The sequence below is a fragment of the Diceros bicornis genome, chromosome 3, assembly GCF_020826845.1.
Source record: "Diceros bicornis minor isolate mBicDic1 chromosome 3, mDicBic1.mat.cur, whole genome shotgun sequence".
In the NCBI taxonomy this organism is placed as follows: domain Eukaryota; kingdom Metazoa; phylum Chordata; class Mammalia; order Perissodactyla; family Rhinocerotidae; genus Diceros; species Diceros bicornis.
This window is the reverse complement of record NC_080742.1, coordinates 66,441,020-66,456,082: the sequence shown is the minus strand read 5'-3', so window position 1 is coordinate 66,456,082 and position 15,063 is coordinate 66,441,020. Positions and strand designations below refer to the sequence as shown.

Here is a 15,063-nt window from a genome sequence, read left to right as displayed (position 1 = left end):
TTCCTTTTTATTTTCTTTGAACTAGCCTCACGGAGGCTTGGTCCTTCTACTCTATTCTGTAGCCTCAGGAAAAAGGCATTGTTATTGTTGTTGCTCTGTTGTTATTTCTCTCATCGACTGTTAACAGTCAATAAATTTATTCTAAACACGTGGCAGAAAAAATCAGCAGAAAGTTTGGAAAAGCAGGTCTTGAGAATAGTTAGGACTCAGGGCAGCTAATTATCCACCACGAAACTGCTGCAACTCTATTATACAAATTAAGGGGTCAGGCATTGGTTTTTCTTTCCTCTTCTTTCTTTTACAATTTTGTGATTTCTAAAATTTTATTCATAGCAATGTTAGTTTTATATAGCAACCATTCTTAATCTATCCCATGATGAAATTAGAGAGAAAATACGATCAATTATAAATGAAAATTACACAAGATAAAGGCACATGATTCAGATTTACTAGATCTTCTGTTTAATGTTCTTTTAATCTCTTAAATTTCCATGTTATAATCAATGACGACTTATTTTTGCATTTCCGCTTATATGTGTTATGTTGATTACAAAGAGAAGCTGATCAATACATTTGATGTTTTTGAACTCCGATTACCTAAGTATCAAATGTTTTTGAAAATTAAGATCCCCAATATTCAAGTAATTCCCTTTCAATGAAGAGAAAACTAAAGGACAAGATGTGGTCCTTAATTCTCTGCAGTTGAAATGTTCTTCATGTTAGATTACGTTGACTCTAAATGGCCAAACACAGTGCTGCTCTATCCTAGTTTGCAATTCGTGTGACTCACAAAGTTAATAGTAGTGGGTCAAACAGTGATGACTAATAAAGCTAATAAGACATTCTATGTTAGAGCTAACAAAGCCTTTATCAGTGCTTCAACCACTCTGCTTATGTGGCCTCATTGTTAAGATTATGCCTTTCATCTATGGAAACCAATCCCTTTCATATACAATTTCAGCAAGAAGCTTATAAAATGTGTGTTAAAGCAGTATTGACTTGTCTAACAATAAAAAGTACAATTAGGCTTCCAACACAGAGAATTTCTAATTTGCATAAAAACCTCTCTAACCTATTCCTTTTACTGCAGAATATAACCGAAAGGTTATATTCTGTTCCATGCACCAGTAATTACTCTAAAATCACTAGATAGATGTACCTATGTAATATTGTTCAGTTCTTTATGCAGATCATTAAAACTGAATTTATATGCAAGATATATCAATAGGAAAATACTGTTAAAATCATTAGAAAAAATGACCAAGCACAATGGATTCCTTTTACATAATATCACACAATGTAATAATTTAAGATAGTTTCTTACTGAGAGCCACTATCTTGATAAAAATCATCCCAAGGTTAAGACTAAAGACATACTTTTATCACACCTTTTAATTTACATAATGTTTAATTTTAAAATATGACTTTTAATCATCAGAAAGAGTAATTATGAACAGACGATGTAAAAAGTAGGTAAACTGATCTGAACCTTAAGTGATTATTTTAAGAGTCCTGGAAGGGTTTATAATGGAACATTTTTATTTCAGAGTACAGGTTGTTCCCTGGCCATGTATGATCTCTGTCACATAAATGCATGCCTCTCTTGTGTGCCTGAGAATTTTAATTCCACTTTTAAAATATTGGAAACTTGTGTGACTTGTGATTCTTGTGCTCTTTGATTTCCTTAAATGACTCCTTGGAGGAGTCAGGAATAGGAGACCTATTCCTTGGAGGAATAGGTTACAGCCTGGCTGATTCTCCACTTCTTTGCAAAGGTGGCATGAAAATGCTTTGTGACCACCGCTGATGAGCCTTCTCATGGTTGTTTAATAAAGAGCAACACTGCTCCACGAGGGTAACACAGAATGACATTGCCTCGGGTCATTTCAGGGCATGTCATATCATGTAATACACCATAACCTGATGTAACCTGATCCAACAGGTCATGTGCCTGTTGCCTATTTGTAGAAAGTATTTTTCATTTCTCCTCCAGAAGAGAGGCCATGTCACCACATATAACGAAATGTCAGTTCTAGCTCTGGGTCCAAGGAATACCAATAGAAATCCTTTCCTTCCCAATTATCGTGGACTCTCTTCAGCACTGACTTACTTAGAGTGCGTGTCATTAACAAGAATGCAGTTGTGTTATTGAAAGTGAGTTGAAGGAAATCTGCCTTAATTAGCACAAATCTAAGACTGGACAAAATTGTAACAGAAACAGAATGCCTTATCTTAAAAAATGGCAATAAAAACAGGAAAGGGGAGAGAAAAAAAGTTCTGAAACAAGTAATAGTTAACAAAACAGCATTCTTTTACAAAAGAGAATTATATTTTCTAGGAAAAACAAATAAATAAATGGTCAAGCAAGGGTTTTTTTTTTCCTTTTAAAATTACTGTTAACCAAGGTAATTGATTAGAAAGTTATTTGTATTGCTCCATTCCTGAATTAATCAATGTGATTATTGCCCGTGCTGGGAGCATTTAGGTATATAAAAGAGGTGTAACATCCAGTGTCTATCTTTAATAGGCTTAGCTGAACAAAGAAACAAAATGGGCATACACTGCACACCTGAGATTGAGTAAATGCTAAACTCCAGTCTATCATCTGTAAATCCTAGAAAAGGTGTAGAAACAAAAAAACATTGCCTGGAGTAGGAAAGAAGGCCTCAGGGATTTAAATTTGCTATTACTTTCTTTGAGTTTAATTTTCTAATGTCACAAGGAATTCCAAGTTTATTAAAAGGTTTAAAACACATGTAGTTCACTAGAAGTGGTGAATGTTAAAAACATCTAACTTGATTTTATATATAAAGGTAAAGGGAATGTCCTTTTGAAATATTTCTTAGGCAGGTAAAAGAATTAGTTATTTAGGAACAACACTATAGGATTCATCACTAGTAAATTGGAAATGAAAGGAAAATCATATAGCAGTACTATAAAAATTCACTTTTAAAAAGTTAACTCATACTTATCTCGGGGCCGGCCCGGTGGCGCAAGCGGTTAAGTGCGCGCGCTCCGCTGCGGCGGCCCGGGGTTCGCTGGTTCGGATCCCGGGCGCGCACCGACGCACTGCTTGGTGAGCCATGCTGTGGCGGCGTCCCATATAAAGTGGAGGAAGATGGGCACCGATGTTAGCCCAGGGCCGTCTTCCTCAGCAAAAAAAAAAAAGAGGAGGATTGGCGGATGTTAGCTCAGGGCTGATCTCCTCACAAAAAAAAAAAAAAAAAAAAAAAAAAAAAAAAAGTTAACTCATACTTATCTAAAAGAGGCTCACGCATATAACCAGTTCTCTTTAATTAATTAGTTAATTGACATGAACTTGACTTTTTTTCTCTATTTTGTTAGGTGTTAAAGGAGAAGAATTGAGTAAAAAGAACAGCTTAAGAAAGATTTGAACCAACTTTTCATGAGAGATATGAGTTTCATATTTGTGTTAACTTGAGGAGTGATGCTCTTTCTTCCTGGATCTAGATGGGGAAACAAGAAAGATATGTATAAGCAGTAAAAATGGTGAAGGAAGGCTTTTATATTTTTACAAAGTAGTTTTGCTATTTCATCAGTAATACTATAGATTTTTCAGATCAAAGGTAGAGATAAATATTGTGTTTACTAGTATGTTGTCATCTAAGTCAAATATGAGTCATTTCAGAATTATCCATCACTTCCAATAATTTGTCCCATTATTTACAAATTCCCTCCATTAGTTCATATAATCAAGATTTGTGCATATATTATAGGTAAAGGACTATAGTAAACTAATATACACATCAAGAACAAACTATTAATAAACGTAGATGTCAGAATTCAGTTCATAATTTTATTTCAAAGGACAATTGGTTTTCAGCATAAATAAAACCTGTGCCTCCAATACAAGTGTATAATTTGCTACTGCCTAAATATGCATAAAATATTTGAAGTCTAAGATATACTTGATATACAGATATGCTTTCTTGCCTTGTAATGAAAATTAAAAGCTTTAAATCAAACAAGTGAATTTTCATAGTTGAAAAAAAGACCATTCAAAGTAATGTAACGTTGTGCTTATTAGCTATCTGTTAATTCATCTCTGTCGTGCCAACATTCACAACTATGTCTACTATTTTAACTGATTACATAAATAATTCCATTTAAATTGAAACTGATGAAAACAGAAATAATTTTGTGCTTGTCTTCTGCCAGCAAGTTGGCACTCACTTAGAGATCATTGAACTCTTCTGAGTTGATTTCTTTGAGCACAAAACTGAGCAGAAGTGCCCAGAAGCTATAAACTACAGCTAAACTCTACTAAAGGAGTTTTGGTGGCTCATATTTCACGAAGATGTTTCAGTGTGTGACTCATCTTTGTGGACCACTCTCATTTTTTTTTTTCTTTTTTTGCCTCTTCTCTGTTTCTTTCTTTCTTGTTCTAAAATGCCTAGAGAGGGAAGTGAATGAAATCCACAATTGGGACTAGATAGGACATCCGGGGTCATCTGACTGTCTAACGCTCCACTGTCATCACGTTTGGCATCTCACACATTAGATTGTTTGACCAATGACAAAGCATGACGGAACCATAAAATAGCACCTCCTGGAACTGAACTAGTTGCTAATAGTTGCCAAAAGAGAACCAAAACCATTCTTATACGATGATAAAGTTAAGGGAAGCAGGAATTCTACTTCCTCCCCAATTCCACTGCCCACAGATGAGCTAAGGGGATAAATAGCGCATTCCCTCCTAAATTTCACAAAAACTTTTCTCAGACACAGTAAAACAATGGGAGAATATGAGTACGACATTCTATTTTTCTTTGGCTTGAATCTTAGCTCACAAAGAAAGTTCGCACTATGTAAAGGTTTCCACAGTTACGTACTAACAAGTCTGCAGGATTTGCTGTACTTATGCAAGGATGTCAGATTTGAAAATAAAACCGCTTGTCTGTTTGTGGACTCAATGATGAACATATGGTCAACACCTGGAGTTTATAGAGGCCTTTACCTAATAAAACCTTCTGAGACATTCCAAGAATGACAACAAAGTGATGGCATGGAGCAGAACTGCCAAAGGTAATCTTCTTCACCTTCTGGTTCTTTTAAAGCAGAAAACATAAAACTAACAACTTAGTGCCCCCCAAATGCTTATGAAATGTGCATTAAAGAGGTGGGAGCCCAAGTTCCTTGACAAAGGTACCATTATATCATGACTCTGAGTGTCTTTCTGGATTGTCTCAGAAAGAATTAGTTTATGAGGAAGATGACTGATTGGTAAGCATGCTATTAATAAGTAGAGTAAGACAGAGTGCAAGATCAAGTTCAAAGTTTAGAAAGTTTTACTTATAGTGTTTTTATAATGGAATGCATTCTTAAGTGATAAAACCATATACAACATGGACTTATGACTTTACAAAAATCTATTAAATTTAGCTGCAACTTCGGGAAATGTCATTTGCAAGGTGACTGTAAGCTCAATGTAGACTTTAAAACTGAAATTTCCAATCGGGAAAGGAAAAGATGATGAGATCCAAGTTGAAAAAAAAAGGATTGTTAAGCCATCAGGATAAGACAGCTTAACTTTTAAAGAATACACATATCTTTACAAATGTAAATCAAAATAATATAGCCAAAATATTTTCTATATTTTGTAAATAATAAGGTTTACTTTTGAAGATAATTAAAAAATCAGAATTAACCCCCATCCTGAGCCTCTCCTCACCCCAGTTCAGACCTTAGCAGCTTATAACATCTAAATCAAGATTCAATGTAATTTTATGACATCTCCTCAAGCCCATCAGTCCTCACACCCTTCTCCTTCTCTCCAAGAGTCAGTCAAATGGACAGAAGAAAGAGGTTATTTCACTCACAAATATGCAAAAATAAAGTAATTGACTATTGGTTTGTTATCAGAGTTAAGTGCTATAAATACCTCTCAGGGACCAAAAACCCAAAAACTCTCTCTATTGTACGTCCCAGAAAATCAGTCAGTTGATATCCTCTACAACTATCAGATAACATGCCACCATCAAAGCAAAAAAAAAAAAAAAAAAAGAAAAAAGTTGCTGCAGCATAGAGAAGAGAAGAAACTACAGCCCACTTAGAAGAGCTGGCCTTGCTGTAAAGAGGATACCAAGGAGTCTGCAGGGTAGCTGGAGTGTGCATACTCAGGACCAAAGAGAAATAGAGGAGTGCTCTGTGGTGGCGGATAAGACTATTTGGGGCAGGGTTGATGCCAGTCAAGAGTCAAGAACAGTACTTATGGTGATGGATTGTAATTAGTCTTCAGGTAGTGAACATGATGTAATCTACACAGAAATCTAAATATAGTGATGTATACTTGAAAATTATATAATGTTATAAACCAATGTTACCTCAATAATAAATAAATTAAAAGAATGGTGCTTATACCCTTAAGTTACTTTTCCTTAGAGTTCTTTTTAAATAGGTAATCTTATGTTGGAATGATCTCTCACTTCTACCAGAATACAAAGGAATGGAATTTTTTTCATCTATTATGGCTATTCTTTTGCTCAAAAAATGTATAAAGTTACCCACTGAGGAAATCACCATTTGGAGCATTTAGTTTATTATTGGTGTAGAAGTATAAAAAGCCTAACCAGTCCAAGAAAATATTGTTCATCTTTTACTCTCACCCCAATTCTTTCTCTTAACCTGGGGAATAAACAGATAGTAAAACAACTTACAACAGTCTTTCTCACAACTCATTGATCATAAATAATTACTTGGTAGCTGATGCCTAGTAAATAAGCATTTAAAGTTAGTCAGGAGCTGAAATTTTGGCCATCAAAAATGCTATAAGACTCTAACCTTGTGAGTTTTTAAATGTATTTCATGAAACGTGTCTTGCATTTAGAATTCCTTCGTTTTATATGTTCTAATTTATTTGGATTAAATTTAAATGCACTTGTAACAACAAAAAAATGAAGGCTTTGTAGCAAATGCTCAATACTATTATTCGGCAAGAATTTAGATCTTTAGCTAATCATTAAAAGTAAGGGTAAATAATAGCAAATAGAACCCAAAGCAAAATCATAGCAAGAGTGACCCAAGAATTAGGAGGAGAGTTTGTAGCAAATATGGGTCATAGAAAGCACAATGCCAGTCATTAAAGTTAATGGAAAACTCAGGGCAACCACTAATAATTGAAGTCAATAGAGAATTGATAGCACATGCTGATCAGCAATGTTAATGGAAAAATTCTCACACCAAACTGCTCGTTTGCAGATGTCATCTCAGAATAGCAAAAAGCTGTGTGAGTTTTGACTCTCATGTTGACATTTTCCATTTCTTTGTAATAATCACATGTGTGGGATGTGAAATAGGCACAGCCTATTGTGGCAACAGGGGTTTAATTATGACTCCAAAGGTATTTGCAAAAGTGTATTTCTTATGACTTTTGTGCCCTGAAAATGGAAGTGATCACCTGCTAATTGTGCACAGGATCCCTGAGAGCTGTCTGGCATGATAATCTGCTCTGCAGATTTGGAATTGTGAAAGGCCCCTTTACTTCTTAGACAGTATCAAACGCCACTGGTTTTCTCAGTGCATAAGAAATCAACAATCCCACAGATAATATGTAGTATGAAAATGTAACATTTCCTTTCCTCTCTCTAATTAAACAAAGAACTTTTTTGCACACGATTATAGCCCTGAATTTATTCTTGTTATTTCAAATTTGCTGGGTTCAATTATTAGACTGATTGTACAGGATAAGCTATCCAATGAACGTGATGACCATCCAGGCAATAGCAAGTAGATGACAGGAATTGTGAGGGCAAATATGGGACCAGAACCGATGGCGTGTAATTAGGTATTATTTGCCAGCACACCTTTTAGTGCAATTGCACAGGTTCATTTTTTCCTAACTATTCTGTATCTTCCAGATTTTATACATTTGCTTCTCTCATTCTCCTTCCTGTTATGCTATCCTCCATCCTACTCGTGTGCTCAAAACTTATTTATCCTTCAGTACCCAGCCTTAATCCCACCTCTACCATGAGACATTTTCTGATTATCCCTTTTTCACTTATTTACATAAGCAAGATTTCATTGTCTGTATTGCAGACGTGATAGTCATACTATCCTGTATTATTTGACATATATTGTTATTTAAATCTTAATCAGTCCAACCAATATCTCACATGAGATAATAAACTCCTTTTAACCAAAGGAGTCTGGTATTTCTTTGCCTTGCCCACAGAGCATAAATCTCAGTGGCTTCCACATAAGGAGACAGCACCGAAAAAACAGTGAGAGGACCATTGAAACTAGAGTCAGATATCTAGGTTTAGTATTAATTAGCTTTGCCACTTAAAAATCCTGGGAGATTTCCCAGGTTACCTAAGCCCCATGAGCATCATTTTTCTCATTCAGTGAAATGGGAGAATTCCTGGGCTATTCACCTCACATGTGGTGGTCAGAAGCAAATAAGACCGCACATGTGAATGGACTATGTTCAGATGTGAATGGATATATTGCAAATATATCTCCTTATTGTAATAAGTGCCTAACACACACTTGAGAATAGTTTTCAATACGTAATTTTCAATTCATAGCTTTTCAACTATAGTTTTTAGCCTCTTCTGAGGGAAGACAGAACAGAAAATCTCCCAAATATGTAAACTTGAAAAATAATATAATACAATGTAACTAGTAAAGGGGAAATGAAGTGAGATGGCAGCAAATCGAGCCAATGACTATCATGAGAGAGACGGTCTGTAGATCTGGAGGCTGACGTAGCACACAGCCCAAGAAGACCAGCATTTGATGTTTCTATACAGAAAGCCTAGTTTAAATGTAAATTATTTTTGAGCACCAGTATATTGTTATCTCGTTAACTGCTCTAATAGAAACTATAATCTTGTCCTCAAGAAACATCAGTCTAAAAAACAGATAGTCCTTCTAGAAGATAAAGATTTATGAGTTACCACATGTCAATAGTTCAGATTCTAAACTTATTAAATCTTATCTTCACACTATCCTTTATTTTGACTAAAAGACAAATAAGAATAGCTATAAAAACTCTGGTTCATATACCATACTGAAATTATAAAATGTAGATTATTACCTATTTAATAGATAGTAAAGTCATAAACACAGGAAGTAAAATTGAAAACAGCCTCACTTGAATATGCTACAAATCATCTTTTACTTATGTTTTTATAATTAATATAATCAAGAAACAAAAAAAAATGAAAGAAAAACCAGATAAAGATTTTTTTTTTTTTTTTTTGTGAGGAGATCAGCCCTGTGCTAACATCTGCCAGTCCTCCTCTTTTTGCTGAGAAAGACTGGCCCTGGGCTAACATCCATGCCCATCTTCCTCTACTTTATATGGGACGCCGCCACAGCATGGCTTGACAAGCAGTGCGTCAGTGCATGCCCAGGATCCGAACCTGCGAACCCCGGGCCGCCACAGCGGAGCGCGCGCACTTAACCGCTTGCGCCACCGGGCCGGCCCCGATAAAGATTTTTTGATATGGAGAATGGCATAGAAAGAGAAATATGTAATGGTAGACCCAAACTCAACTGCCTTCTAAGAACAGACAGGTTATCTAAAATGAGTGAAATGATCATTTATAGTGAGTGGAGTAAATGTGGAATATGGAAGGAAGAATATCTACAAACAAATGCATTCAAACTTTTGAGATACTACGTGTGCCATGTGAAAGCCTCCATTACAAAATACATTTAAATGCTGGATAGCCTATTATAAACTTAAAAAAAAAAATCATAGCTGGAAAGATCAAAAGAAAGGAAAATCTCCAAGAACAAAAAATGAGAGGGAACAGCCAACTAGAGCTGACATTGTGGCTGTCTTGGGAGAATATCCTGCACATGATAACCCAAAGGCTTGAGTTTTTATATCAACAAAAGGACAGGCAATAAGTACTTGGGCCTGCAAAAGTCACTACTATGACAAAGTCCCCTTGCACTAAAGCCCAAAATATAAAGCTCTACATGCCTAATAAAATGGTAAATTGAAAAAAAATAAATCATCAGCACAGGGAGACAGTAGGAATTTTCTCAATTTCAACCTGGGCTCGGAGGGGGACAAAATATTGCCCTGAGAATATAGCCTTGGAACAGTACCTCTCATGACTTTGGGGTTAAATTTTATATTACTTGCATGGTTTCCAAACTTCTAAGCTTAAAAGTTTGCATAAAAATTGTACCAGGGCCCTACTGAACCCTGCAAAAGCAACCAAAATACTTTTTGGAGGAATATGGTTTTATATCAGGAATACTCCATTGAATATATACTCACAATCTGAAATTATAGAACATCTGAGGATAAAACAGCAGACATATCCCCCAACAGAATTAGACTCCCAAGAACTTGGTAGAACTATTGGGAAAACACTACAAAAAATGATTTCAAAGTAAATATAGTCTTAAAAATATTCAAAACCATAAGAAAATAATAAGACACTATCAGTAAAGAAGAGATAGATATTTTAAACTACCAACAAGAATTTCTAGAAAAAACAAATGCAGTCATAGGAACTAAGAAATTCAATGTATACATTAACAATAGATTGGACACAACTGAAAAGAGATAGTAAACTAAAAAAATATTTCTGAACAAATGACTCAGAATGCAAAAGAGAGAGATAATGAGATAGAAAATATCAAGGACAAGTTAAGAGACATGAATGCAAAATAAGAAGTCCAATCTATGCATAAATGCACTTCCTGAAGGAGAAAATAGAATGAAAAAGAGATATCAACATTATCCCTATACAGAGATAATGACTGAAATTTTTTTCACGAGTTGAAAGTGTGATTCCTCAGATTTGAGAAGCACAATTCCCAAGGAAGATAAAAGAAAATAAATACACATCACAGTGAATATCAAATTCAAAGAGAAGCTTTGCAGAATAAGACAGAGTTTACCACTAACAGATCCTTGATTAAAGAAGTAAAAGGATAAAATTCTGGAAGAAGGAAAGCTGTGACAAGGAGTTAGAGTTTTATTCTGAGTGTAACTGGAAACCATTGTAGGGTTTTGAAGAAGGGAGTGATGCAATTTAATTTATATTTTAAAAATATTGCTCTGGAGGCCAGCCTGGTGGTGTAGTGATTAAGTTTGTGTGCTCTGCTTCGGCAGCCCAGCGTTCACAGGTTCAGATCCCGGGCACAGACATACACATTGCTTATCAAGCCATGCTGTGGCAGGCGTCCCACATATAAAGCAGAGAAGGATGGGCACAGATGTTAGCCCAGGGCCAATCTTTCTCAGCAAAAAGAGGAGGATTGGCAACAGATGTTAGCTCAGGGCTAATCTTCCTCACAAAAAAAAAAAAAAGAAAGAAAAAAAAATATTGCTCAACATTGATTGTAAGGGCATATCATTTCTTAAGGGCATATCAATAATAGTGTGCAGGTAGCAGTGGGAGAAGTGCTCACATACAGAACACAGTCTGAAGGTAGTCAGTGAGTCTTGTTGAAGGACTGGAAGTGATTGCTGAGGAAAAGTGAAGAATCAAGGATCACTCTCAGGTTTCCAGCCTGAGCAACTGAGTGTATTGTGCTGTCTTTCATTAAGATGGAGAATACTGGGGGAGGAGGACTCAGGAAAAGGGAGAAAATTAAGACTGTTTTCCTTTTTATTGAGTACTTTTTATAGGCTGGGCAGAATTATTAGCACTCGGATATGTATTAACTCATTTATCTTTCACGGCAACCCAGGAGGAAGGCACTGGTATTACCATCCTTTTAAAGATGAGGAAACTGAATTATAGAGAAGTTACCTCTCTTGCTGAAGGTCATACAGCTGTCTGACTTCAAAGTCCATCCTCTCAAGCAATACCCTCTCCTGCCTCTTAGGATGTCTCATTCAAGTTGAGATGTAGAGTCATGACATAAACCTCAAAGAAAGAGGAGACTTTCCTAAAAATGTCATGATGAAGAAGTAAAAATAAAAGAGCTAGGATGGTGGTTATCAACTTTTTGTATCTTCTTGGCCCATTCTCAAATCCTAAATTTTTGGCAGAAAACTTGACAAGACTAAGAGATCAAAGTACTACAACAAAACTATGGCGTAGCTGTGTCTCACAGAGCTACTGAAAGCATCCAAAATTATAGAACTTTCCCTTGGTTGCCCTTCAGCACTGTGCACAACAAAAGCAGAACTTGTTGTTGACCTGCACATTTCCAAGTCTCTGTGAATGAGGCAGGAGGGAGGGGCATGATGCCAGACACCTTCCAACAAGTTCATCAGAATATAAACTACAGAGGACAGGGAATTTTTCTGTTTTGTTTCCACTACACGTTCAATATTTAGGCCAGCCTTTCACACATACCAGGTACTTAATAAATACTAGCCATACAAATGATTGAAAGTTGTATTTTGCTCTAACCCCAAATGCCTGACCACTCTCAAAAGGCTCACAGAAATTGTTATTCAAAACTAACAAGCAAATGAAAAAGTTCAACAGAAAATGTAAATTATATATATTGATCAAAATGCACAAACCTGTGAACGTTTGGGGGGATTCATGAGTAGCAACAGGCTAGGTGAATATCATCAAGGCAGGAGATTGCCCTTACCACCCTCAAAACCCATAAAATGGAGGTTTTGAGGCAATGATCAGTCTATCCTCAGGAAGACTTCAAAGCAAGTATTGTCCTTGATTTAGAGACAATTTTAAATTAAAAAAAAAAAAAAGACATGGATAGATGGAAGGAAGAGGTATAGAAGACAGGGGATGGGGATTTAATGAACTGATGATTTCAGAAAGGTCAGTGGATATAGTCACTGGAAGGAGATCAGCAGTGAAAGGAAGAAAATTAGGGCATTAAGCAGCTGTGGAAGAGGTTTTTATCAGTACATGGTATGATAGCTAGCCAGTGGGTTTTGCATCTGGAGAAGTAGCCAAAGATGATAGATTTAAGAAGCATGGTTGTGATGACTTTCCTTGAAACTGGTGGATCAAAGAAGCTGAAACATATGTGGGCTCTGATGACTTCAGCCCCAGGTTAATTGCTCAGCACTCAAAAGAGCATGTTGCTGAGTTCTCCTGGTATCTTTTGAAGACAGTTCTCCCAATCCATGAGTTTTGCCTTGGGTCTTGGAGGGTATAGTATGAGTCTCTTATACTTGCTGACCTTTGACCTTGGGAGATTGCTTGGATTCCAGAATTCTCTTCTCTAAACCTAACCAAGTGGCCAGAGTTTGCTAGGAGGTCTAACGTTCTAAGTGCTGTAACTTGAAATGTTTCTTAGATCCAGGAGAAAATGCACATTGGACAGAATTCTACACAGATGGTTGGAGATAAGATTTGCAGGATCCCGTATGCCTCCTACCTGGCAGAGGTATAGCGTATGTGATGATGACAAGTCCTGAGGCCTTGAGTCTTATAATGGGGAAGCCCTGAAGGAGTTTTGAAGGAATTTTTCTCCAGTGGCTGAGGACAGGATTGCGCGGGGCCTGAGTTGCTTCTCTAATTTAAGAGGAGTCACATTGGTTCAAGATGACTAGGAAGCTGAAGGCGTGGTCTTCAACCCACCTTGCGAAGGATAAGTTTGAAAGAGTAAAGATTGCACATACTATATGATCACATATCATTATTATAACCATTGCAAGAAAGCTTCACTTTTTCTTTTCTAGTGTTGAAATAATTTGCCCTTCTACATAGTCATTTCTTAATCCTTTTGAAGATCAATATTGTACTATATTTATAAGAAAAAAATCAACAATTGAGCTCTCCATACAGTTGGCAATATGAATTCCCATTTTCTTAGTGTGTAACTGATGTGTGTGCATGTAGGAGAGCTCATGGATGTGAGTATATTTACATGATGTTCCCAGTTTATAGGCTCTCAGGTTTTAGAGAAAGTAAAGAACAAGATAAAAATAAAAAATAGGTTAAACAGCATTTTAAGTAAAATTTTTCTCAATTCGCAAACACTGAGACATTGTAAGGAAAGGATTGCATTCGACCTTTCTAAAGAAATGAACCAAGCTTTTCTGTCACTACTTTTTACACTGGTTCCACGTGGGTGGTCTTTTATTCACAGGGCATATTAATCTCCTGTTATTCGTGACAGCCACTACTGTGTGTCATCTCAGTACAGGACAATAAAGTGACTCCAGAGTTCCCTTCTAAACTTAGTGACCAGGCTTCTCTTACTGTGACAAATGTTTATGGATTCTTCTAATTACACGTCTGGTTTAAAACTAAGATACCAAGAGAGTACAGTTCTCTTTTGTAAAGTTCCCTAGGTTTTTCTATAATAATCAATTACCATAATGAGTTTTTTTAAAGCTTCCATTCATCATTTTCTTAAAATATATAAACTACCAGGATAAAGATAAATAGCTGTAGCCCGCATACCCTGAGGCACTCTACCAAAGGTTTCCTTTAAATCAAAATCAACTGGAAAACATGTTGGGTTTTATTTCAAAGTCAATCCTGCTTAGGTTAAAAAAAATGGTGTAAAACAAAAAAAGAGTAAAAGAAAATCCATGACAAGTTGGCTTCATAAGAGGACACTAGACAATGCATCATTATCGCAATCATCCCTGTAGTTCACATGTATTTGTTAAATGGGTCTCGCTAGCCAGCTCTTGCACTATTAAAACTAGAAATAATTCTCTGCATTCCTTTCCTCACCTATTAACCTATATCGCCTTCTGTTCTTAGAAAAACAGTACCCAAACTGGGAGTTATTTGGCATGTCTTCATCCAAACTAGGATTTCTCAACCTTGACACTATTGCTATTCTGGGAGTACAATTCTTTTTTGTAGGGAGCTATCTTGTGCATTGTAGGATGTTTAGCAACATCCCTGGCTTCCATCTACCAGATGCCTGTAGCAGACACTCCCCTTGCCTGAATTGTGACAATCAAAACTATCTCCAGACATTGACAAGTGTTGCTATGGGGCAAGCCCCTCTCCCTTTTGAGACCAACTGCTCTAAACTTTCCATAAACATTAAATATGAGAGAATTCAGTGGAATATTCTGGTAGCATAAAAATGGTATGAAATTGGGAAAACTAGGGCAAAGAATAGCAAAATAATTCTGCCTGTTAGAGCTTAGAAGGGATAAAATTGGGTAAGATT

At 36.2% G+C, this 15,063-nt stretch overlaps 1 long non-coding RNA gene across 1 annotated transcript in view; it reads left to right on the top strand.

Moving 5' to 3' along the window:
- LOC131396462 (uncharacterized) overlaps positions 1–15,063 on the top strand; it is a 151,828-nt gene that overhangs the window by 91,461 nt on the left and 45,304 nt on the right. The window lies entirely within an intron of this gene.